Source organism: Callospermophilus lateralis, chromosome 11 (assembly GCF_048772815.1).
Source record: "Callospermophilus lateralis isolate mCalLat2 chromosome 11, mCalLat2.hap1, whole genome shotgun sequence".
Taxonomy (NCBI): Eukaryota; Metazoa; Chordata; class Mammalia; order Rodentia; family Sciuridae; genus Callospermophilus; species Callospermophilus lateralis.
Window position 1 is genome coordinate 58,749,486 of NC_135315.1, and position 26,123 is coordinate 58,775,608.

At 39.9% G+C, this 26,123-nt stretch overlaps 1 non-coding gene and 1 pseudogene across 1 annotated transcript; one reads left to right on the forward strand and one right to left on the reverse strand.

Annotated features, from left to right (window-relative positions):
* Nucleotides 1-358: 358 nt before the first annotated feature.
* Nucleotides 359-465, forward strand: LOC143411154 (U6 spliceosomal RNA). The gene has a single exon (XR_013092846.1). It is a non-coding gene; the product is annotated as a U6 spliceosomal RNA (small nuclear RNA).
* Nucleotides 466-21,063: 20,598 nt separating this feature from the next.
* Nucleotides 21,064-26,123, reverse strand: part of LOC143410556 (uncharacterized) — a 28,394-nt pseudogene continuing 23,334 nt past the window's right edge.

Genomic DNA, 26,123 nt, shown 5'->3' on the forward strand with positions numbered 1-26,123 from the left:
GTAATGAGGGCAAAGTTTAGCCAGTCTGGCCAAGGGTCATTTGATTGTTGCTGTTTAAGTCTTTCACCCAAAATACAGAGGGTGTCAACATTCTTTTTGACCAATCCAGTTTCATTGATATAGTATCAGCATTCTTCTTTCAGGAACAGACAGGTTCCTCCTTTTTCTGCCATCAGGAGATCTAGGACTCAAAGTTCTCTGATGAAACTTGGGCAAGAGATGTTATTTGCCTTTGTAGGGAAGTGACACAGATAGCCCATACCTCTACCACTTCCCGAAGTTGTTTTTTACTTAATATGTTGGTTTGTTTTCTGTATCTACTGTCTTAAAACTTGCCTCCTCAAAATCACTCTCTCTCATGCTCACTTCGGCAGCACATATACTAAAATTGGAACGATACAGAGAAGATTAGCATGGCCCCTGCGCAAGGATGACATGCAAATTCGTGAAGCGTTCCATATTTTTGGATAGGAAAGGCAGCAGAATACAACAGACACCAGAATGGCAATATGTAAATCAATGGTCGTGCAACTGATGTGATTCTGCAATCTGTATACGGGGTAAAAATGGGAGTTCATATCCCACTTGAATCAAAGTGTGAAATATGATATATCAAGAACTATGTAATGTTTTGAACAACCTACAATAAAATTAATTTAAAAAAAAATCACTCTCTCTCTTCTCCTGCTACTAACGAACTTCTTTAGATTCCTCTTTCATGCTTTCTTAAATCTAATAACTTTATTTCCTCACTTCCTATCCCCTCAACATCTATCCTACACCTCATCCTAGAATCTTTGTCCACCATCAGAAACTTTTGCAAAACTGTTTATATGGTAGATGATAGTTGAACTTTCCATTTCTATATATTGTGACAAAACCATAAATGTCTTCATAGCAGATATCTGGTTTAAGGTTGTGTACTGTTTGTAATGGGATCTGTTCACATTGTCCCCCCCGCCTTAAAGGAGAGAGGTATTGGAAAACTGCAGGGACACTATAAGGCTGTAGGGTAAAAACTATAATACCTCAGATCCACAGAGCTATAAGGGAAGACACACAAACAACATGGAAAAAAAAAAGGGAAGAAAGTGCCCCAAACAAACCAAGATACTACATTATTCAAATGCATAGCTAGCACAATAGAAGAAAGGACCAAGAAGGAGTTCAGGATGTACATAATTAAAATGTTCTGTGAATCAAAGGATGATATAAGAGAGCAAATACAAGCAACAAAAGATCATTTTGATAAAAAGCTACATAAGCAAATATAAGAAGCAAACACTACTTCAATAAGGAGATAGAGGTTCTGAAAAAAATACAGAAATTCTTGAAATTAAGGAAACAATAAACCAAGTTAAAAGCTCAACAGAAGGGGCTGTGGTTGTGGCTCAGTGGTAAAATGCTTGCCTAACATGCGTGAGGCACAGGGCTCAATCCTCAGCACCACATAAATATAAAATAAAGATATTGTGTCCACCTAAAACTAAAAAATAAATGCTTTAAAAAATCTCAACAGAAAGTATCACCAACAAATTAGATCACTTGGAAGACAGGATCTCAGACAATGAAGACAAAATATACAATCCTAAAAAGAAGGTTCACAACATAGTAAAGATGGTAAGAAACCATGAGCAGAACATTCAAGAATTATGGGATAACATAAAAAGACCAAATTTAAGAATCATTGGGGTAGGGGAAGGCACAGAATTCCAAATCAAAGGAAAGAACAACCTATTTAATGAAAATCAAAAATTTTCCAAACACAAAGAATTAACTGGAAAGTCAAATACAAAAGGCTTACAGAAAACCCAATGTACAAAGTCACAACAGATCCACACCAACATACTTTATAATGAAAATGCCTACTGAGGCCAGAATTAGAGAAGCAGTCAGTGTAGATAGGTAAATCAAATCAGGTTGGATCAAGGAGGCCAATTTTGAGTGAGTCTGCAAAGTTGGAGACTGTCCCCTGAGGGATTGAAATGTTAATTCCTTCAGAGCCCTTCCCAGGCCTTTATCAAGACCTGCCCCTGCTCTAACCTGTTGCCAAGATAAGCCATCCCAGAAATTGCCCCTCCCTACAGGGAGATATAAGGTTGTTAATGTGTCCTTGGCTACTGCATCCTGCCCTTCCCCCTTCAGCCCACCTGTTTCCCACCTTTGGGCCCTCCCACAGAGCATTCCTGGGCCTAGTCACCTACATGGAAGGAAAAAGATAAGGGGTAAAGGCAGGAGAAAAAAGGAAGCCTAGGACATATTAAAAGGGCAGAATACCTAGCCTCTTGGTTTACCAGGATACCAGCTATGGCCCCCTTCCCCCTCCTGGGAGAAGTCTATGTTACCCCTTTTTAAATAAACCCTGCTTTATATGCATGCCTCAGCATGTTTCTCTGATGTTCATACAGAATAAGGAGAGAATTTTAAAAGCCAGAGAAGAAAGAAATTAGATCACATATGGGGGAACCAATTAGGATCTCTGCAGATTTTTCAACCCAGACCCTCAAAGCCAGGAGATCCTTGAATAACATATACTAAGCTCCAAAAGAAAATAGATGCCAACCAAGAATCTTATATCCAGCAAAATTAAGCTTTAGACTTGATGACAAAATAAAAACCTTCCATGATAAGCAAAAGTTAAAAGAATTTACAACTAGAAAGCCTGCACTACAGAACATCCTCAGTAAAATATTTCAAGAGGACGAAACAAAAAACAACAATGAAAATCAGCAAAGGGAGGTATTGCACTAAAAGAAATACTAATCAAAGGAGAAACCAAATCTAGTTAAATACCAAAAACAAACAAATATGACTGGGAATACTAATCATGTCTCAATAATAACCCTGAATCTTAATGGCCTAAACCAATCAAAAAGACATAGACTTGCAGGTAGGATTTTAAAAAATACCCTACAACATGCTGCCTTCAAGAGACTCATTTCATAGGAAAATACATTCACAGACTGAAGGTAAAATATTGGGAAAAAACATACCACGCACATGGACTACAGAAGCAAGCAGGGGTTTCCATTCTCATATCAAATAAAGTAGGCATTAAGCCAAAGATAATCAAAAGGGCTAAAAAAGGACATTTCACACTGCTTAAGGGAATCATACACCAACAAGGCATAACAATTATAAATATATATGTGTCCAAAAAAAATGGAGCATCTACGTTCATCAAACAAACTCTTCTCAAATTCAAGAGTCAAAAAAACCACAACACAATAATCCTGGGTGACTTTAACACACCTTTTTCACCACTGGATAGATCTTCCAAACAAATGCTAAACAAAGAAAGTATAGAACTCCATAATAAAATCAATAACTTAGACTTAACAGACACATATAGAGTATTTCATCCATCAATGAGCAAATCCACTTTCTTCTCAGCAGAACATGGATCCTTCTCTAAAACAGACCATACATTATGCCACAAAGCAACTCTGACTAAACACAAACAAATAGATACTACCCTGAATTCTATCAGATCATAATGGAATAAAATTAGAAATCAATGATAAAATAAAAAATAGAAGCTACTCCAACACCTGGAGACTAAATAATATACTACTGAATTAACAATGGGTTGCAAAAGACATCAAAGAGGAGATAAAAGATTCTTAGAGGTAAATGAGAACACTGATACAACATATCAAAATCTCTGCGACACTATGAAGGCAGTACTAAGAGAAAATTTCATTGCATTGAGTTCATTCCTTAAAAGAAGATAAAGTCAACAAATAAATGACCTAACAGTACATCTCAAAGCCCTAGAAAGAGAAGAACAAATTAACATACCAAAAGCAGTAGATAGAAGACAGGAAATAATTAAAATCTGAGCTGAAATCAATGAAATTGAAACAAAAGAAACAATTGAAAAAATTGACAAAACAAAGTTGGTTCTTTAAAAAAATAAATAAAATTGGTAAGCCCTTAGCCATGCTAATGAAGAAAAGGAGAGAGAAAACTCAAATTACCAACATCAATGATGAAAAAGGAAATATCACAATAGACACTACAGAAATACAGAATATAATTAGAAATATTTTGAAAATTTTCACTCCAATAAAATAGAAAATACTAAAGGCATCAGCAATTTCCTTGAGTCATATATTTGCCCACATTGAATCAGGATGATCTACCCAAGTTATACAGATCAGTTTCAAGCTTAAAAAAATGCCCTTCAGTAGATGAATGGATAAAAAAAAAGGTGTGTGTGTGTGTGTGTGTGTGTGTGTGTGTGTATATATATATATATACATATATGTATATATATATATATATATACACACACAATGGAACACTACTCAGCAATAAAAGAGTATAGAGTCATGATATTTGCAGGTAAATGGATGGAGCCAGAGAAGATAACGCTAAGTGAAGTTAGCAAATACCAAAAAAACCAAATGCCGAATGTTTTCTCTGATATAAGGAGGCTGATTACATAGTTGGGTAGGAAGGGGGAGCATGGGAGGAATAGATGAACTAGATAAGGCAGAGGGGTGGGAGGGAAGGGAGGGTGTATGGGGTTAGAAATGAGATGGAAATCATTATCCAAAATACATATATGAAGATATGAATAGTGTGAATATACTCTGTATACAACCAGAGATATGAAAAACTGTGCTCTATATTTATAATATGAATTGTAATGTATTCCAGTCATATATAATAAATTAAAATTTAATTTTTTTAAAGTGTCAGCATCATATCCCTATGTTATAATCTGTGGAAATTGGAACTATTTTAAAACTCACTAGCCTTTAGAAGATACGCCAGATAATAAACAATGCTATTAATTGTACTTTTTATACAGGCTCGGCTACATGAAAGCCTTAAATGGGAATTACCTTTCTGACTTGAATCAAGTATATCTAGGCTTCTCGGCCTTTACACATGAGCAGTAAGAGCTGTTCTAGGCTGAGCATATTTTTTTGTATAGAAAATGATACATTGATTCATTTGACCCTAACAACTCAGAACTCAGGAACAAGATGTTGTACTCTTGTCACAGCAAAGAAAAATGAGATCTGATATCAAAACATTTGTGATCAGCTTCAAGGGAATAATTGAATAAATCTCTATAAGACAACTTCTTCATCAGACAATGTCACAGGAAGAAATAAAGAAAACATGAGGAGACTATTTTAGATTAGAAGAGACTAAAGATATATAAACACATCACTTGAACTAAGAGTCCTGGTGTGTGGTGGGTATGACAGTTGTTGGATGGTAGTGTAGCTCAGTAGTAGAGAACATGCTAGCAAATATGAGACCCTGAGCTCCATCCCCAGCACCAGATTCTTTAGGAAAACTGTGGAAATCTGAATATAGAATGATATTATATGATTAAAGGATTACCGTTAATTTCTTAAATGTGACAATGGTATTATATTTATACAGAAGAAAGAATTTATTCTCAGAAGATTTGTGGTGTCAGATATCTAGCACCAAGTGTCTCAATGTCTACAATTTACCTTCAGATGATTTCACACATAAATATTCAGATGGCAAAATGCGAACTGTTGACTCTATGTTGTGGATATACATATGGGTGGGTGCTTAGGGTACCATCTTTTTAACTTTCATGTGTGTTTTAAAAAATTTTATTAAAAATGTTGAAAAGGGCTGGGGTGTAATTCAGTGGAGTGTACTTGCCTGGCATGTGTGAGGTCCTAGGGTTCATCCCCAGCACTGCATCAAATAAATAAATATCAGAATTTATTTTAGAGATGAAAAATGGGGAAGTTTAGAGATGAAAAACCTTTCTCAAGCCTACATGGTTTCTCAGTAGAAACAGAACTTGGTCTTGGCCTGATTTTTAGGAGTAGGTAGTATACAACACTAGCTGCACAAACTGTCTCAACTTACACAGAAAATGACTTGCCACCCTGCTGAATTCCACATATGATAAGCAGAACTAGACAAATATCCTAATTTGGAAAAATGTCTATTGCAAACATGCCTTGTTTAGAAAACAATTCATATCGAGTGCTAAAGAAAGAATCCTTATTTCAACTCTTGAAATTTACCCCAAGGAAATAAAGACAAAATTTTACGCTTAATGATGGAAACCGCAAGATTTTTTTTTTAAGAGCAGAAATTCCAGAGATAAGCAAAAGTTTCACAGTGGGGTAATCAAGTACAACTGAGACTATACTTCGATAAAATAAATGTTCAATACTATATAAGCAAAGTTGCTTAGGAATGAGGCAGAACTGGATAATAAAAGTACATTCCAGGGCAGAGAATGAATATGAACAAGAAAGGTATTGGGGGGTGGGGAATCAATAATATGGGCAAATTATTCAATTAATTAATTTGTTTTAATTAGGTATATATGACAGCAGAATGCATTTTGACTCATTGTACACAACTGTTGCACACCTCTTCATTTCTCTGATTGTATTTAGGTATTTAAATTTTAAAAAAAAAAAATAATTAGAGATCATACTTCCTATTGCCTCAAAGCCCCTCTCCACATTTCCATATGCCTTAACACACCCTAATTACGCGAATTGAGCCAACATTAAAATAAGAAAACTAGGGCTGGGGATGTGGCTCAAGCGGTAGCACGCTTGCCTGGCATGTGAGCAGCCTGGGTTCCATCCTCAGCACCACAAACAAACAAAGATGTTGCCTCCACTGAAAACTAAAAAAATAAAAATATTTAACAAAAATAAGAAAACTAAATCCTTATCATCAATATACAATATTCAGGGGTAAAACAAGTAGAACAGTAGCTTAGAAAGCACATCTCTGTGCTCCCTCAACCTCTGCCGGGTTGAGTATGGAGTGAAATAAAACTACTCTTTTGTAGGTAAACGTCAGCGACTAGCAAGACCAAGCAAATTAAAACTCAGAGCTGAGCTACATTATGGATGGGAGATGAGATCCCCTGCTGGCTGGGGACTTGCTTTCTGAAGGGCTCTGCTGCAGGTCCCACAATCAGGAATTGCCTCCCCCAGGGCGCCTAGAGGGGGCAGGGGACCCCGGGGCCACGCTGTAGGTCCCGGTCCCCGCCAGCCCACTCCAGAAGGAAGGAGGGAGAGAGTGAGGGGCTCTCTGGAAGCCCGGGGCCGGAGTCTCCCTGGGTATCCCCAGCCTCCCCCGCAGACCCGAACCAGGGGAGCCGTGGTGCGCCCGGCCCCGTGCACCTGCCAGTAATGCCAGAGCCCGCCAATCCGCACCGCCACTCGACGCTGGCTCCCGCCACCAATCCATTCACCGCTGCTCGCCGCTAGCTCCCGCCCGCCTACCAGCCCCGACCCCAGCCCCGACTCCAATTCACCCTCCGCTGTGGAAAGAAGAAATCTCGGCTCTCCCAGCCCGGTCTCTAGAAGCAAAACGGCATATCAACGCATCCGCGCTCAAAAACCGCAATGGCAGCGCCTGAGAGGCCAGGATGGAGCGGGGCGGGGCCAGAGGAAGCTCGCGGCTGGGACTATGGGCGTAGCCTACCCCAGAAGGAGGAGCGGATCATAGGGTCCAGCCTATAAGGGTGGGACCACCAGGAGCTGGGACCAATGAGATGGCTGGATTGATTTTCTGGGCGTGGCCCTCCCAAGGGAGAAGGAGACAGTGGAGGTGGCTAGAGTGTAGTCCAGCTGACGTGAGGGGCGCCGCAGAAGACAGGGCTTTGTCTGTCTCTGGGAGAGTGCAGGTCTCAAGGATTATGTGGGAAGTGAGAGTGGGCCTTGGAGTTATAGGTGTCTGAGTTCAAATCTTTACTGGCCTGCAACCTCAAGCAAGCCACTTCATCTCTCTGACCCTCAGTTTCCTTCTGTAAAAAGCAGATGATCACAGGGCTAGGGATATAACTGAGTCAGTAGAGTGCTTGCTTTGCATGTTCAAGGCCCTGGGTTCAATCCCCAGGACTACAAAAAAAAAAAAAAATTAAAGAGAGAAAGAAAAAGAAAAGATAAAACAGATGATCTTATAATCTTATTTCATGGGATTGTTTAGAGGAATGAGATTCCTGCAGAGCTCTCAGAAAGGTTCCTGGCATCTCATCAATGCTGTTATTATCATTATTATTATTTGCTTTGCTGCCCTTTTCTTATTATTAAGAATCCATTGGGAATCCATTGCTTCAATTCTTTATAACTTAAGTATGTTTATTCTTTATAATTTGTATATAAAACAATCATAACAAATATATACAGAGCACTTACCAAGTGTCAGACCAGGTTTTCTTTAAAGATTTTGCATATATTGGCAGCAATTTATTCAATCCTTACAAGAGTATGAAGTAGATATTATTATTTTCTGATTTTAACAGTTCTGGTAACTGAGACACTGACATTATTTACTTTTCCAATAACAAAGTAATGGACGAATTTGAACTACACAGGCCCTGTAGAACTTCTGCATGTAGCTAATCCCCACACCACACTACTTCTCCAATTCTGCTTTGAATTTTTCACAACAGTGCAGAATGAAATCATTCATTGGAGGATGCACAGGGAACTGGAGGTAGCTGGTCTTTATAATCCAACATCTTATTTTACAAAGGATACAAGCATCTCAAATTATGGATTATAAATTCCATGACAATTCATGGAATGTAGTTGTTTGAGATTGCTGAGAGCCATAGCCAAGTAGGAATGACGCATGGCATTTTCCTTGTCAGCCTACCCAATGTTGCTTAGAGGGAGGACTCTCCATTGTGGAAATGGGCTTGCCTTGGACCCAGGTCATTTGCAGTGACATTGCATGAATGTTTGAGAAAGGTGACCCTGGTCAAGGACCAGGGTGGATTCGAATTTAGGGTGGATCCGGGTTTAGGGTGGATCCTACTGGGAATAAGGCATATCCTGCTGCCTCAGGCCCCGGCTCCTTGAGTTCCCGTTGAGTTCTCACAGGATTCAGAGAGTATTTGGTATGCAGAGCCCAGTGGAGTGTGTGGATCTTCCCAGAACGTGCGTGTAGAGTGCCAGTGAGAGTGCGGGAATAAAGAATCGCTGTTTGAATCTACAAGGCTGTGAGTGGCTGGTGATTTTGTGCCCAGCCAGACTGCGGCATTTGGCGGCCCGTGCGGGGAACGTCTGAGGCTTAGAGGTAAGTGAAATTGCCCACCCCTGAGGGAAGGCGAGAGAATGGGTGACCATTTCAAAAAACAATGTGTTCTTGTTTTGATTTATTTTGTTTTTGTTTCAAGCTGCCTATCCCTAGTACTTTCTCAGGCAAACTGGGAAAAATGGTTGGCTCAAGGTTTGAAGTTTGTCGGCCCTGAGGAAGAGAAAATTGATAAAACGATTTTTTATTTCGTTTTTATTTCATTCAGTTTCAGTTTTGTTTTGTGTTATCTTATTGGGTTGTGTTATCTTTATAGTAGATTAGAAATTTGTAAAAAACAAACCTAAAGAGTGTTAAGTAAATTGTTAGAGGTTCGGACCATGGAAAAAGACATTTTAGATCAAGCAAAAGAGAAGGTCTCTCAAGTTAGTCAGACAGAGGAAGAAAATTTAAAGGAAAGGGGGCTATTAGGAAAAAGGCTACAACAGGAGGCTGCTACTAACTCCGTTCTATCACCAGAGGGCGTAATCCAACCAACAGCTCCTCCTATGGAGACAGCTGAGTGGCCCTCAACCACCGTAGTTGATAAATGGGATCCTGAGAGAGGACCTCAAAGATTAGCATGCCCTGTACTTGAGCAGGCAGGAGGGCAGCGAATTCACCGTGCTTTAGATTTCAAAACAGTGAAGCAGTTGAAGGAGGCTGTAACAACCTATGGTCCCCAAGCACCCTTCATGGTAAGCATGGTCGAATCCATTACCAACTTGGACATGATGCCAGCAGATTGGGCTAGCATGTGTAAATCTGTGCTAAATGGGACAATATGTGTTATGGAAGGTTGCCAATGAGGAATTTTGCATGGAGACAGCTAGGAGAAATGCAGCAGCCAGTTACCCTCAAAGAAATCTAGATATATTGTTAGGAAAAGGACCTTATGAGGGTCAACGGCAACAAATTGAATATGATCCTGCTATATATGCACAAATTGCTGCAGATGCAGTTAGGGCATGGAAGACTTTATAAGGACATGGAGATTTACAAGGTCAGCTATCTAAGGTAATACAGAGAGCTAATGAACCTTATGCAGAATTTGTAGATAGGCTTATTCAAACAGCTGCCAGAATTTTGGGGGATACAGAACAAGCAATGCCATTAATAAAACAACTGGCTTATGACCAAGCAAATCGTTGCTGCAGAGAGGTTATCAGACCATGGAAACATGAAGATTTAAGCACATATATTAAATTATGTAGAGACATTAATGAACAAGGGCAAGTCTTGGCAGCTGCAGTACAACAGGCTTTAGATGCCAGGCCAAGAACATGCTACAATTGTGAACAAACAGGACATTTTAAAAGGAATTGCCCCATAGGAAAAGGGTTTAACAAAACTAGGTATCAAAGGAAAAGAATACCGGATATTTTTTCACGATGCCATAGAGGGAGACATTGGGCTAATGAATGCCGTTCTCAAACCACCATAGAGGGTACTCCCTTATCAAAAAAACGGACAAGGACCAGGTATTTACCCACGATATCATGGAGAAAGGCATCAGGCTTCATTGCCAAAAGAATGGACTGGGGGGCCCAATGCTCCAGGGCCCACAACCACAAATATACGGGGCAGTGGAGGAACCCAGCAACACCATCAGGGTAGTGCCCAGGACACATTGTCCATTAAATCCCTCATCAGACAAACCAGAGGGAGTGCAGGATTGGACATCTGCACCTCTGCCAGAGCAGTACTAACTCCAGAGATGGGAGTTCAAATCATTCCCACAGGAGTAAAAGGACCTCTTCCCCAAGGAACAGTAGGCTTATTATTAGGACGCAGTTCTTCTACACTAAAAGGACTTATGATAAGTCCTGGGGTAATTGATCCCAATTATGTAGGTGAAATAAAAATTATAGCTAGTTCTCCAAGAGGTATATCAGTAATTTCACCAGGAGATAGAATAGCACAGTTGTTAATAATTCCCAGCCTACATGATAAATTTTCCAGCCATAGTGTAGAAAGAGGTGCCAGGGGATTAGGCTCCACAGGTGTAGATTGGGCTATGCTGTCTTTAAATTTAGATTCTCGCCCAATGCTAAAACTAAATATTCAAGGTCATGAATTTAATGGGCTACTGGACAAAGGTGCTGACCTTAGCATCATATCTCGTCAAGAATGGCCAAAACATTGGCCATTACAGCAAGCCACTCAAACGCTTCGAGGCCTAGGAGTGGCAACTAATCCCCATAGAAATGCAATGTTATTAGATTGGAAGGATCCTGAAGGATGTGAAGGAACTATACAGCCATATGTATTGGATCATCTTCCTATAAATTTATGGGGACGAGATGTCCTAGATCAATTAGGTTTGACGTTAACAAATAACCTCAATCCTAATGCGCCCACTACTAGGGCTAGACAAGGTTTTAGGAAAGAAAAAAGATTAGGAGAACAATGACAAGGTATAGCAGCACCAATTCAACTAGATCAAGGAATAAATAGACATGGATTGGGTTTTCAGAAGGGGCCACTGAGACAATCAAAATTACTTGGAAATCAGAAAGACCAGTATGGGTTCCTCAGTGGCCCCTGACTAAAGAAAAGATAAAAGCAGCACATGATCTGGTCAAACAACAATTAGCGGAAGGACATATACAACCTTCCATATCTCCCCATAATACTCCCATTTTTGTCATCAAAAAGAAATCTGGTAAATGGAGATTATTGCAAGGTTTAAGAGCCATTAATAATGAGATGGTTATTATGGGACCTGCTCAATCAGGGATTCCCCAATTGTCTGCTTTGCCAAAAACCTGGCATGTTTTAGCTATAGATATTAAAGATTGTTTTTTTTCAATTCCAATTTATCCCGAGAATAGTCCACATTTTGCATTTACTATCCCTGCACTAAATCATGAAGGTCCTGATCAGAGATATGAATGGAAAGTACTCCCTCAAGGGATGGCTAACAGTCTAACTATGTGTCAAATCTATGTTAACAAAGCAATCCAGTCACTTAGAAATCAAAATCCTGAACTACAAATATTTCACTATATGGATGATGTATTATTAGCACATAAAGATAAAAACACATTGCTGGAATGTTATGCCACACTTACAAACTTATTAAAAAATTATAATCTAGAGATAGCAATAGATAAAGTACAATTAAATTTTCCAATTAATTATTTAGGAGTTCTATTATCCTCAACCATGGTCCGTCCACCAAAAATTCAAATATGAGTAGATCAACTCAAATCATGTAACGACTTTCAAAAGTTATTGGGAGACATAAATTGGATAAGGCCTTATCTAGGCATACCAACAGGAGAGTTGGGACCTTTATTTGATATCCTAAAAGGTCCATCAGATCCAAATTCACCCCGCATGTTATCTCCTAAAGCAAGAAAGGCATTAAAAATTATTGAAACATATATGGAAAATATGCATTTGGATAGAACTGATATAAGTTTGCCTTTATTATTTATTGTACTACCAACAAAAAATATTCCTACAGGAGTATTTTGGCAAGAAGGTCCATTATTATGGATACATTTATCTTATTCTCCTAATACTATTCTTACTAGGTATCCTGAGGCTGTAGGACAATTAATACTCAAAGGAATAAAAGCAGCAAAGGGAGTGTTTGGAATTTCCCCCAATAAAATTATTACTCAATACTATGGATCAAATTGATGAGTTAGCTAATGAATTAAATACTTGGACAATAATCATGTGTAAATCTAATGTTTCATTTGATAATCACTTACCATCTAATCCTTTGTTGTCTTGTTGGTCTAATCATCCTGTAGTTTTTCAAAAAATGATAAGAAAAACCCCTATCATGAATGCTCCAAATATATTCACTGATGGGTCAAATAATGGTACAGCAGCAGTAGTTACCCCTGATCAAACTTTTACATTTTTAGTACCCAAACAATCAGCTCAAAAGCTTAATGCAGTATTACAAGCTTTTGTGATGTTTAAAGATTCTGTATTTAATTTATTTTCTGATAGTCAGTATATAGTTAATGCTATAGTATCCCTTGGAGATGCTGGTAGGATTTCTCCTTCCTCTACTGTTTTCTCTTTGTTTTCCACTATACAAAGTCTAATCTGGGAAAGAAAAGATCCATTCTTTATAGGACATATCAGGGCACAAACAGGATTGCCTGGAGCCCTTAGTTTGGGCAATGATTTAGCAGATAAAACTACACATGACATACATATTTTCTCTACACTAGAAGAAGCTACAAATTTTCATAAAAGATCCATGTCAATGGAAAAGCATTTTAAAATAACTAAGGAACAAGCCAGACATATAATAAAAGAATGTCAAAATTGTGTGACCTTTTTACCACAAGTTAATCTTGGAGTCAATCCTAGAGGACTGATACCTAACCATATTTTGCAGATGGACGTCACACACTTGCCACAATTTGGAAAATTAAAATATTTGCATGTTACAGTTGATACTTCTTCCGGACTTTTGATGAGCTCCCTTCATGCTGGAGAAAAAAACTAAAGATGTTATAGCTCATTGCTTACAAAATTTTGCCACTGTGGGTGTTCCAAAACAGTTAAAAAAAGATAATGGTCCTGGCTATCCCTCTACCTCTTTTAAACAATTTTGCTCATCATTTGGCATTACTCATATAACAGGAATCCCATACAATCCACAGGGACAAGGCATAGTTGAAAGATCTCATCAAACTATTAAAACGTACTTATTAAAGCAAAAAGAGGGAATTGGAAAGGGGTATATATCCCCCAAAGATAAACTTAAAATAACCCTTTTTACTCTAAACTTTTTAAATTTGGATTCATCAGGGCTTAGTGCTGTGGAAAGACATATGTATCCAAAAAATGTACATAAGCCTAAGGTACTTTGGAAAGATATTCTAACAGGACAATGGAAAGGTCCTAACCCAGTGATTGTCTGGAGTCAGGTTTCTGTTTGTGTGTTGCCACAGGGAGAACAGCAGCCAATTTGGATTCCAGAGAGACTAACCAAAGCAATTTCTACAGACCAAAAAGAAGATGATTTGACTCAAATCCATAACAGCTGATATCCAGAGCTCCAGCTTGGCTATTCTTACATCTGCGACAATGATTAACCAGGATGCTTTTTTCAATATCTATTTTATTATTGCATTTTCCACATCATAAAGTTCTATTTTATTTTTTGAGCTCATACAGACCTAGGTTAATGTTTTTCTGATCAGTTTTATTTTTTAACCGTGGCATTTTTAAACATTGCAATGGAGATTTCACCTGTGTAAAGCTACAAGGCCTTTACTATTGTCTTATGTTGTACGTTTGTGTGCACTCTTGTGTTTTGTGTTGTATGTCTGTGTGTGAATATGTCCATATATCATATATCAGGAGCGCTCATGAAAAAATGGATCTGAATTTTTTTATTCACGTGATTTTAATGGTTTAATTTACATAATTTCTTTTTAGTATCATTGCCAGAATTCTTATCTTCATCCCAGTGCCGGTGAGGACAAAGATAAAACCAAACTACAACCTCTATGATAGCTTTCACAGTAAACTGTATAAACTGATGCATCAGTGAACAATAACTCAACAAGTAATGCTCAATCAAGGATTCGATTTACTTTGGGAGGAAATGGACATATTGACAGACTCCTCCGCTTTGAACTGCTTGCAGAACTTGCCTGGACTATGTATCACTTGTATACATTGTGAACTATCGTTTGGTGCAGTGAATTGTGGTAGTGCTGGCATATCTTTGCTTTTGGTGTCACCAGTGATGCAATTTTTCCAAAGGAGCCGTCAATTGGCTTGGTGTCGTGGCATTTCTGTATCCTCCTCCCTTCTACTAGTGATGGTCTAAAATTTGGGGGCCAACAGAGGTGAGACAAAGAACCTCACCCCCCCACTGGCACCAAGGCCAAATTTGGGGGCCAACAGAGGTGAGGCAAAGAACCTCACCCCCCCACTGGTGCATAGGCCTATCCACAAATATGGCTGTATGCTGGACTGGTAGTCAGTGACAGGTATGATCCAATTGCAGTGGTACCAACCTAAGACAGGAGGCTGACGCCTAGAGGTCAGATCATCCGATGATGGGTAAGAAACATATGTTGAATTGGACAACCTAACAGGTACGGTCCCATTGCTTGTTGTTTAATTAATCAGAAGGGGGGAGATGCTGAGAACCATAGCCAAGTAGGAATGACGCATGGCATTTTCCTTGTCAGCCTACCCAATGTTGCTTAGAGGGAGGACTCTCCATTGTGGAAATGGGCTTGCCTTGGACCCAGGTCATTTGCAGTGACATTGCATGAGTGTTTGAGAAAGGTGACCCTGCTCAAGGACCAGGGTGGATCCGGGTTTAGGGTGGATCCGGGTTTAGGGTGGATCCTGCTGGAAATAGCGCCGGCTCCTTGAGTTCCCGTTGAGTTCTCACAGGATTCAGAGAGTATTTTGTATGCAGAGCCTGGTGGAGTGTGTGGATCTTCCCAGAACGTGCGTGTAGAGTGCCGGTGAGAGTGTGGGAATAAAGAATCGCTGTTTGAATCTACAAGGCTGTGAGTGGCTGGTGATTTTGTGCCCAGCCAGACTGCGGCATGAGATGTTTCCTTTGTCTGACTTTACTGAGAGATGCCTCTTTGCAAGGTCTGTGAGCCCACTGATATATCCTCATGACAAAACTGATTCTCTTTCAGAGAACTTTTGTAGGGCTTTCTTCTTTTCTGTGCTCTGAATTCTCTACACAGTCCTACCATCTGCAAAAGGGGGTGTTGACTCCACCCTTCAAATGTTGACCTGTGGTCACAACTGGCCAATCAGAGAAGGTCTTCCTTCTGCACTCACTATGTTCTCTCTCTCTCTCTCTCTCTCTCTCTCTCTCTCTCTCTCGTATTGGTTCTGCTGCTGTTGCCACCATTGTTGCTGTTCTGCCAGGAGGAAAACTACCCAAAGAAGGTACTAAATGAAAGCAGAGGATATAGACCAGGACCAATTGAGTTTTAGCTGAATCCTGAAGTCAGTCAGTCCCTGGACTATTTAGTGATGGAATCCACCAAATCCCTCCCTTGACTCCTCTGAAAGCAGTGTAGATTGGGTTTCTGCCATTTACAGAGTCTCTTTGATGTTCTTTCTTTGCTACATCAATGTTTGTCCTGCATCTTCCATTAACTCTGACTTCAACTTTATATCTCAGCCAACTATCACTGCCAAGCCTTCTTTAAACCCACACCTCACCAAATAAAATTATTTCTTCCTTGAACTTATCACAGTTACTAATTAAGCATTTACACTTTGAGAATCCCTTATCAGAAATGATTGGGACCAGAAGTGTTTTGGATTTCTGATTTTTTCTTGGATTTTGGAATATTTGCATGTATATAATGAAATATCTTGGGTATGGGACTAACTATAAACATGAAATACATTTGTTTCACATACACCTTATACACATATCCTGAAGATAATTTTACAAAATATTTTAAATAATTTTTGTACCAGGGATTAAACCCAGGGAAGCTTTACCATTGAGCCACATCCCCAGCCCTTTTTATGTTTTGTTTTGAGATAGGGTCTCCCTGAGTTGTTTAGGGCTTCGCTAACATTTTAAACAATTTTGTACATAAAGCAAACTTTCTTTTTGCATCATTCCTAAAGAAAATGGGGACAGTAAAATACCATGTTACTCAATATCTTCTCTCTGTTCCCCAAACTCTAGCCAAGTTAAGAGAACAATGCAAGCAAGCCTGAGCAGTAGACAGATTATCCTGAAGGAAATTGGCTTTGTCTTGTGAACACTGGCAACTGGGGCAAGTTACTGTTATCTGTCAAAAGCTATTTCTGGCATACATTCCAGAACAGTTGCTACTTGGACTGTTGCTCGTACAGGTAAACAAAGCAAGCTAATGCTGGTGTCACTGATTCTGCAGCCTAACATATAAAACTTCTCTCAGTGGGGAAAGTGTATGTGTCACTCGTCCAGCCAGTTTCCACTGGACAAAATGCTGTGAGGAAGAGGAGGCACTACTTGGTAAAGCACCTTGAGGGATGGAGGTACTGTTGGTCTGTCACCCCTGTACTCTTCTTGGAGCAGTTACTGATCTCTTGCAAGCTTTTGTCCATAAACCACATCTCCCATGCCATTTCTGGGCATTTTCTTTCTTTCCTGCAACCTATTCCACTGCCCTTATGCAAATGGGCTGTGGATGAGACACAGGTGTGGAATATTCCACTCATGGCATTATGTCAGTGGCAAACCATTTCAGGTTTTTAAGCAATTTGGGTTTCAGATTTTTGAATTAGGAATGGTTCAACCTAAATTTTGGCGATGATTTGATAAATATCCCTAACCCAACCCTTAAAGACTGTAAGCACCACAATGGCAGGCTTTTTGTTTTTCTTGCTGTTTGATGGTATCCAGCAGTGTGCCTGGCACAAGTATGGTACCCAGGAAATGTCTGTTAAGTTAGTGCTCTTTGCTTGGTGGAAAGGAGATGAGCAGCAACAAAGAATGATGCTGAGCTGGCTGCAGGTTATCAGTGCTTGCAGGGGTCCACAGTAACGTGGTTTTTTTCTCATTGGCTCCCCTCCCTGCAGGCACTAAGCTTGTGTTTCCTTGGATCTCTTATAGCAGATACAACTTCATATTTGCTTTCAATTCTCCAAAAATTGTGGAAGTCTTTTGTAGGCTGATATCAAATCTCCCACCTCTTTATTCTTGGGATATAAGCCAAAGGAGTGAGTCATGATGGATGTCCAGTCCAGATGACACCCAGGATGACTGCAACAGTGTGGGCCCTAAACAAGAACCAGTCGGGTAAGTCCAGTCAAAGCATAGAAAATTGAGAGGTAATTATGAAACTTTGTATTAAGGCACTGTTTGGGGGGTTTCTTTGTTATGTAAGGGGTAATAAGCAGGAAAGGAACAAGACCCCAATTTAAAGCCTGTGGGAAGTTGCATGCTGAAGCTATCTTTGGTTACTTTGTTGTTAATCTTGTTAATCCTTTGCCCATTTGGGGGTTTGCAATGGACTTATGCATAGACTGGAAATGCCCAGCTTGCCAGTGCACATCACTGTCCACATTTAAGGGCAAATTGCTGCCTATAGAATATGAATCAAGATGCCCAAGTCAAAGACACTTTTCTTCAATTCAAGAAGAAAGCAGGGCATGTTGTGCATGCCTATAATCCCACCTAGTCAAGAAGATGAGGCAGTATTGTAGGTTTGAGCCCAGCCTGGTCAACACACCCAAACCCTGTCTGAAAACTAAACATAATAAAAATAATAAATGGCTGAATTATTCAGCTTGGTAGTATAGAAATTGCCTAGCAATAAGAAGCCCTGCCTTCAATCCCAAGTACTTGGGGAGGGGCTGGTGGAAGAAATAAAATCTTTGCTATAGTTTTTTTAATTTGTCCTAATTAGTTATACATGACAGAAGAATGCACATTTACACACACACACACACACACACACACAGAGTATAACTTCTCATTCTTCTGGTTGTACATGGTATAGAGTCACACCAGTCATGTAATCATATAAGTTCATAGGGTAATAAGGTCCAATTCATTCTACTATCCTTACTACCCTTATACCCCCTGTCATTAATTGAGCTGCTATAAATATTGATGTGGCTGCATCACTAATAGTATGCTGATTTTAAGTCCTTTGGGTATAAACCGAGGAATGGGATAGCTGGGTCAAATGGTGGTTCCATTCCAAGTTTTCTGAGGAATCCCTTACTACTTTCCATAGTGATTGCACCTATCTGCATTCCCACCAGCAATGTATGAGTGTACCTTTTCCCCCACATCCTTGCTAACACTGTAGCTTGTATTCTTGATAACTGCCATTCTGACTAGAGTGAGATAAAATCTTAGAGAAGTCTTGATTTCCATTTCTCTAATAGCTAGAGATGAACATTTTTCATATGTTTGTTGATCAATTGTATTTCTTCTTCTGTGAAGTATCTGTTCAGTTCTTTAGCCCATTTATTGATTGGGTTATTTGTTTTTTTTATGTTAACTTTTTTGAGTTCTTTATATATCCTAGAGATTAGTGCTCTATCTAAGGTACATGCATGTAGTAAAGATTTTCTCCCATTCTGTAGGCTCTCTTCACATTATTGTTTCATTTGCTGAGAAGAAGCTTTTCAGATTTTTATTGTTTCTTGATTTTACTACTTATGCTCAGGAGTCTGGTTAAGGAAGTCAGTTCCAAAGCCGACAACGGTGATTTATGCCTTAGGGTAGGTTAAGTCCTAAGAAGCCTTGATACACATTCCAGTGGAACCATCAAGCACCTGTAGGACTATGAGATCCGAGTTCAGAGGTGTATGGCTGGAGCTGAGAATGTGAGAGTCACCAACATTTACAAAGCCATGAAATCGAATTAGAAGCTCAAGGGATGAGGGGAGACAGGAAAAGACCAATGAAAGTCTTAGGTGGAGGTCAGGCAAAGGGAAACCAGCAGAAGAAACAAGGAAGGCATGGGGAGACCAGAGAGGGGTGTCCTGGAAGTGGGGCGCATTAACCTTATGAAGGGACAGGGGTGAGCAGCTGCAGCAGATGCTGCTGAGGGGCCAAGAAATAGAACTGAGTGTTGACTGGTGCATTTAACCACTTAGAGGCCATCGACCTTGGTGAGAACAGCTTTGGGGGTGTTTGGGCGACAAAAGTTTCTTTGGAATATGTTTAGGAGAGAATGAGAATGTCTGAGTCAGAGCAGTGAGGGTAGAGAACTCTCCTGAGATGTACTACAAAGGGGAGCAAAGAATTGGGGCTTCAGAGAAGGTGGTTATGAATTGTAGTTTTAATGGAAGGACATGAATATTTACAATCTGATGAGTATGAGCCAGGGGAGTGTGACAGATGATGGTGTAAGCAGGGATGGAGGATTGCTGGAGCAAGATCTTCCAGGAGCCAGGAGTGAGTGGGGAGTAGAGTGTAATTTTGGAGTTATCTCTGAGACCAGTTCTCTGTGAGAAGACAGCTTCCATGGGATCCTACCACCAGGTGCATCTGCACCCTGCATTCGGCCTGTGCTAAGCCATTAGTCAGAGAGGAAGTTTGCACACCAGATTGTAATCCTCATTGCCTCTAAGAAACTAAAATCATCAGTTGAGAGGAAATGTGGGGAGGGCTCATGGAGACGCGAGAAGAGAAGACATCACTAGTTTCTTCATCTTGCACCTTAAGTCTTGGAATATGAAGACAGTAATGTTATTATTTTGGTGTTGGGGATGGAACCCAGGGCCTCAAGCATGTTAAGCATGCTCTACTAGTGAGCTACATCCCCAGGTCAGGAGGGAAATCTTTAGTCTCACACCCCTCAGTGGGATTTTCTGTTCTTGGGTTGCAGGGATGTCAACACCTCCATCGTGGAGCTCCTAATTATGGTGTACACATGGAAGACCTCTCGTGCCAAGAGCATCCTCGGCATGATCCCCTACTTCCTTACAGCAAACAGTGCAAGATGAGGAAGAGGCTCCATCATCTCAAAATTCTTGGCCTCCATGATGTGCAAAGCTGGTAAGAAAGGCAGACCCTTGACAACTGACTGGGAGCCTGGGGGGTTTCTTTTTACACAAATCATTTCAAAGCATTCTCTTAAGCAAATGAGAATGCTGAACAGAGGGAAAATAGTGATGCCACTTTTAAGCCCCACTAGTTTGTGCAGTCCCTCCTTCTCCACAAGAGAGATGTGCCACGACCCCCAGTGATACCTGAAACATTGGGTGCTACTAAACTCTGTAGGTGCACTGCAGTATCGGGGCAGCAGATCTCACAGCTGAGATGGCTACTAAGTGACTTCAGGTGGATAACATACGTAGCATAGATACACTGGATTATCAGATGATGAATTACCTCCTAAGAAGGACAAAGTTTGTGCTGGGGTTGTGGTTCATTGGTAGAGCACTTATCTAGCATGTGTGAGGCACTGGGTTCAATGCTCAGCACCACATATAAGTAAGTAAATAAAATAAAGGTCCATGAACAACTAATAAAAATATTTTTTTTTAAAAAAAAAGGACAAAACAGGATATCACTCACTGTTTCAGGTACTGGAAGTTTTCCAATGAAAGGGAATGGAGAGACAGATCATCTCTTATTTTATAGGGCATAGATTCAAAGAAGATGGATGTAACAGAGATTTTCTTCTTGTCTTTCATGAACCCATGGGTCAGGTGGCCCCCATCAGGCAGGTCCAGACCCATGATGCGCCCATGGGGCTCAATCAGGGCCATGTACACTGCAAATTTTGCAGGGGAGCCCGAAATAGGAGGCCAGAAGAGGCATGATTATTTCTTCCTGAGTGGCATCCAGGAGCTTGGCTACTAGATAATTATCCAGGAGTGACTAAGAACACACCTGGCCACCAATATGACCTCCCTGATCCCAAGAGGTAACCCTGCACCAGTCTCCTTGAGAGTAAGAGAAGGGGACGTTCCTAGGAAGGCAGAGGTGGGAGCCCAAGGGCAGTGGAGAAGGACGCACACACCATCTCTTTGGCTCATTTCTTACTTAGGACTCCTTTTGTAAACATCAGCCTGGGGGCCTGGCCTGGAGGGGCTACATGGGACAATCTAGATTGGTCATCCCCTGAGTAGGGCTGGATGTTGACCCCCCAGCACTGTGGATCCAGGTGATAGGCCTGCAGAGCCCGCTTCTGACAGAGTGTTTCAAGTTCATCAGTAAACTCAGTCCCGCCATAATACCTGTGGGAGAGAAGCAGGAGCCCCACATCCACTGTGGGCCCTGACCTTTGCTACTAGCAGAGGCCAAAGCTCAGGAGTGGGAAGAATACAGTGGAAGGAAGTGAGCAAATCTCAGTTGCCCCATCTTGTCCTATAAGGTTGTAGGAGGATCCAATGAGTTATATAAGTTGTTACCCAGTAAATCTACCAAAGCACAAGGCAAAAGGTAGTTATTCACAGTAGAAGAAAGACAAAGCCTTCAATGTGACCCTCAGACTTCTACAGAGAACTTCAGGGCATCTTAGGGTAGAATGATAGTTCATTCTCCATAGGTGACCCTACTTTTTCTCTGTCCATTGGAATACTAATGCTAACATTCACCAAGATCATGCCTTATTCTGTACTTTCTTTGTCTGATAATGAATGTGAAAAACAAACAACAGGTGGCCAGGTGAGGTGATACATGCCTGTAATCCCAACAATTTAGGAGGCTGAAGCAGGAAGATCTCAAGTTCCAGTCCAATTTGGACAATTTAGTGAGTCTCTGTCTCAAAATAAAAAATAAAAAGGGCTTGAGCTGTAACTCAGTGTAGATCATCCTTGGGTTCAATTTCCAGGACCACAACCTCCCCCCCCACACACATACACACAATGAAGCTAGACATGGTGGTACTGTCTATGGTCCCAGCACTTTGGAGGTTGAGAAAGGAGGATCACTCAAGTCCAGCAACATAGAAAGATCCTATCATACACACACACACACACACACACACACACACACACACACACACACATATATATATATATACACACACACATATATATATCATATATATATATGTATATACCTATGTATATATGGATGTTCAAACACATACACATACATATATGGCTTACACTAGTTCCAAAGAGTTGAGAAAACTAATCATTGCAAATGTAAATTCAACATTTATAATAAAAAATTTCCCATACAGGTGGAGCATCCCTAACTGAAAATATGAAACCCAAATGCTCCCAAATCTGAAGCTTCTTGTATACCAACATGGCATCCAAAAAGTTTCTAAGGTCTTGCTGTGTGATGCCCAGCACTGCTCTGGGACTCTGCACTGTCCCCACTAGAAAGAAGGCACTCACCAGAGGCAGTTCCTATACTTTGGACTTCCTAGACTCCAAAACTATAAAAATAAATTACTCTATTTACAAATACTCAGTCTCAGCAATTCAGCTATACAAACAGAAAACAGACAAAGAAAGTTGGAGACAGAAGAAGTAAAGTAGATGGCCAGTAGACAAAAGGCAACTCCATGTCCCATATATCAGCGACATATCAGGATTTAAAATTAAAAATACAAACAATTTACAATTGCACCTCCAAAATTGAAGTACTTAAGCACAAATGTAATAATTTATGCATTCAGAAAACTTGAACACAGTTGAAAGAAATCACAAGGAACATTAAAAAAAAAAAGTTTCACAGTTTTTTTTATACAGTTCACTGGTAGAGCCTAGAATGCATTAGGACCTGCCTTCCAACCCAGCATCTCCAAAAAAAAAAATCAAATTTTGGACCATTTTGGATACTTAACCAGAAAAGTCTATGCAAATATTCTAAAATCTGAAAAAAACTCTGAAATCTGAAACACTTTGTGTTCCAAGCATTTCAGATAAGAGATTCTCAGCCTGAACCATAAGTTCCCTTTCACTTCTCAGCCACTTCTGATACAGATTATAGCAACAGTCATCTTCTGTGGCATCCCTCAAAGGACACCGATGTTTTCTCAGTCAGAGCTGGATGACACTTCTTATTAGCATGGCCTGTTGTTCTAGAAAGCTACCAAAGAGACTGTTAAATGCAACCCTGAATATACCTGCTCCAGGAACAGCAGTGGTATCACAGGCTAGAAATCATACAAGAGCTATGCAGGAGAGCAGGAGTGGAAGAGAACAGATTCCACAATTGGGAAGCCTGTTTTCTTTTTCTTCGGTACCCCCAGGAATTGAACCCAGAGGTGCTTAACCACCGAGCCACATCCTCAGCCTGTTTTTATATTTTATTAGAGACAGGGTCTATATGAGTCCCTTAGGGCCTCACTAAGTTGCTGAGGCTGGGTTTGAACTTGCAGTCCTCCTGCCTCAGCCTCCTGAATCACTGGGATTACAGGTGTGTGCCACTCCGTCCAGCTGGGAAGCCATTTTATGAAGTTTACAGGTTTTTTAGATTCTACACTGATTCAGTACTTCACATCACTATTTCAGAAACAGGACTTGGAAGACACTCACTTACCTCTGCCTGGGAATCCCTCAGAGTATTTGTTATTTAAGCAAGAGCCCAGGGCCTCTAAAAGTGCTCGGCTGGCGAAATTCTCCAAGGCGATTGGCTCCAATCCAACCCTCTGCTGATTACTTTCCTTCTAAATGATGTTGTAAACTTTATGAAAAGAAAACAGATGCTGGACACTTGGACATTCTGTTTTAAAATTTTGCTCTGATCAAAGCCCTAATCTCCTAAAGATAAAAGACACTATTAAAGATTCGTATTTGCTCTCAGAAGTTGACTATAACCCAAATAAGCAAATTATGAAGACTCCTGAAACACTTTAAGGGATAGAACAAATCTTCCTTAAAGGCTTTAGCATCATCTGGGAAAGAATTAATAATAAAATAAATGAAGAAAAGAAAATGATTTAGGAGAAACTTATCTTTACATATCTCACCTAATTTTTAATTCTACACCATCCTGTTATTTTTATCCCTACATTTCACCAAGTTTCTCCCTCCCTGAACTTCATTCTTTGCTCCTCTTTCTTAAAGGAAAAGATGTTTCAGCAACTGACTGCATACTTTCAAACTGGGAAGTTGTAGTTTAGTGCACTGATTCTTCCACCAGTTCAACTGTACTATTTCTTTCTTTCTTTCTTTTTCTTTTTCTTTTTTTTTTTTTTTTTTGGACCAGGGATTGAACTCAGGGGTACTCAACCACTGAGCCACATCCCCAGTCCTATTTTGTATTTTATTTAGAGACAGGGTCTCACTGAGTTGCTTAGCACCTCGCTGTTGCTGAGGCTGGCTTTGAACTCATGAACCTCTTGCCTCAGACTCCCAAGCATCTGGGATTACAGGCATGTGCCACTGCACCCAGTTCAACTGTACTATTGAACCCCATTAATGAGTTTTTCATCTCAGCTATAATAGTTTTTAAGTCCAGAATTTCCACTTGGTTCTTTCTAATGATTTATCTCTCTTTGATAAATTATCTTTATTTGATGTAAAACAACAATTATGATTTAAAGAAAATAAGAAATAGTTTACTCTGAGCCAAATGTGAGTGGCTGAGGTCTGGGAACACAGATTTAAGTTACTTTGAATAAGGTATTCTAAAGTGGAAGAAGTTACATGAGCTACTTTTACAGTTCTGGGAATCAGACCCAGGGCTTTGCACATGCCAGGCAAGTACTCTACCACTGAGCTACACCCCTAGACCTCACATGAACTTTTAAAGCACCAAACAAAGAAAGAAATCAATACATCCAACAAATGTAGGTGGGCTACAGCCAAGTGGGAAAATGTATAGGCTTCAGATGCTATAGCATCCTTAGCTTTAGGGTTGGTGGAAGGTAGAGATCTGTTCAGCTTAACAATACATTATAAGTTGTTTACAAAAGTAAGTAGACTTTTTTCTAAAGAGCCTAAGATACTTTAAGATAACTTTGACTCTAGACCTGTAACTTCCATGTTTCTACCATCAAGATGTTCTACCCAACTGAGATCAGGCAGTGGGGTCTTTAATATAAATGTGGGTTCTTGATAGAACTTCAACTTCACACTTTATTAATGGTCTTTATGTGATGAACCATTGATTCTATGCTTTCCTTTACACCTTCAATCATGGTTTTATTTATTTCTTGAATCATTTATTTATTTTTATTTTTTAGTTGTTGATGGACTTTTTTAAACTTTATTTATATATGCAGTGCTGAAAATCGAACCCAGGCCTCGCACATACTAGGCAAGCACTCTACCACTGAGCCACAACCCCAGCCCTAAACCATATTTATAAAACCTTTGAAATTCTGACCTATGAAATTTGACATCTGGTCCTCTTAGACAATTTCTGTTGCCCAGTTGTCTTCAGTGTTTGGGTTATTCTTTCCTTCTACTTTTCATATCTTGGAATTTGGGTTGTTTTTTTTGGTTTTGGTTTTGGTTTTGTTTTTTTGTTTTTTTGTTTTTTGTTTTTTTGTTTTACATTGTGTGTAATATATTGTAGTAACACTAGGCACTGGTTACCTATCCTCTTGCAGGGCTTACTATTGTTGGCCATTTTTTTTACTTATTTAGTGAATGGATGGATTATTTTAGGGAAGTCTATTCCCCATCACCCACTTGCAGTGTGAAGCCACTGATGCTGATTC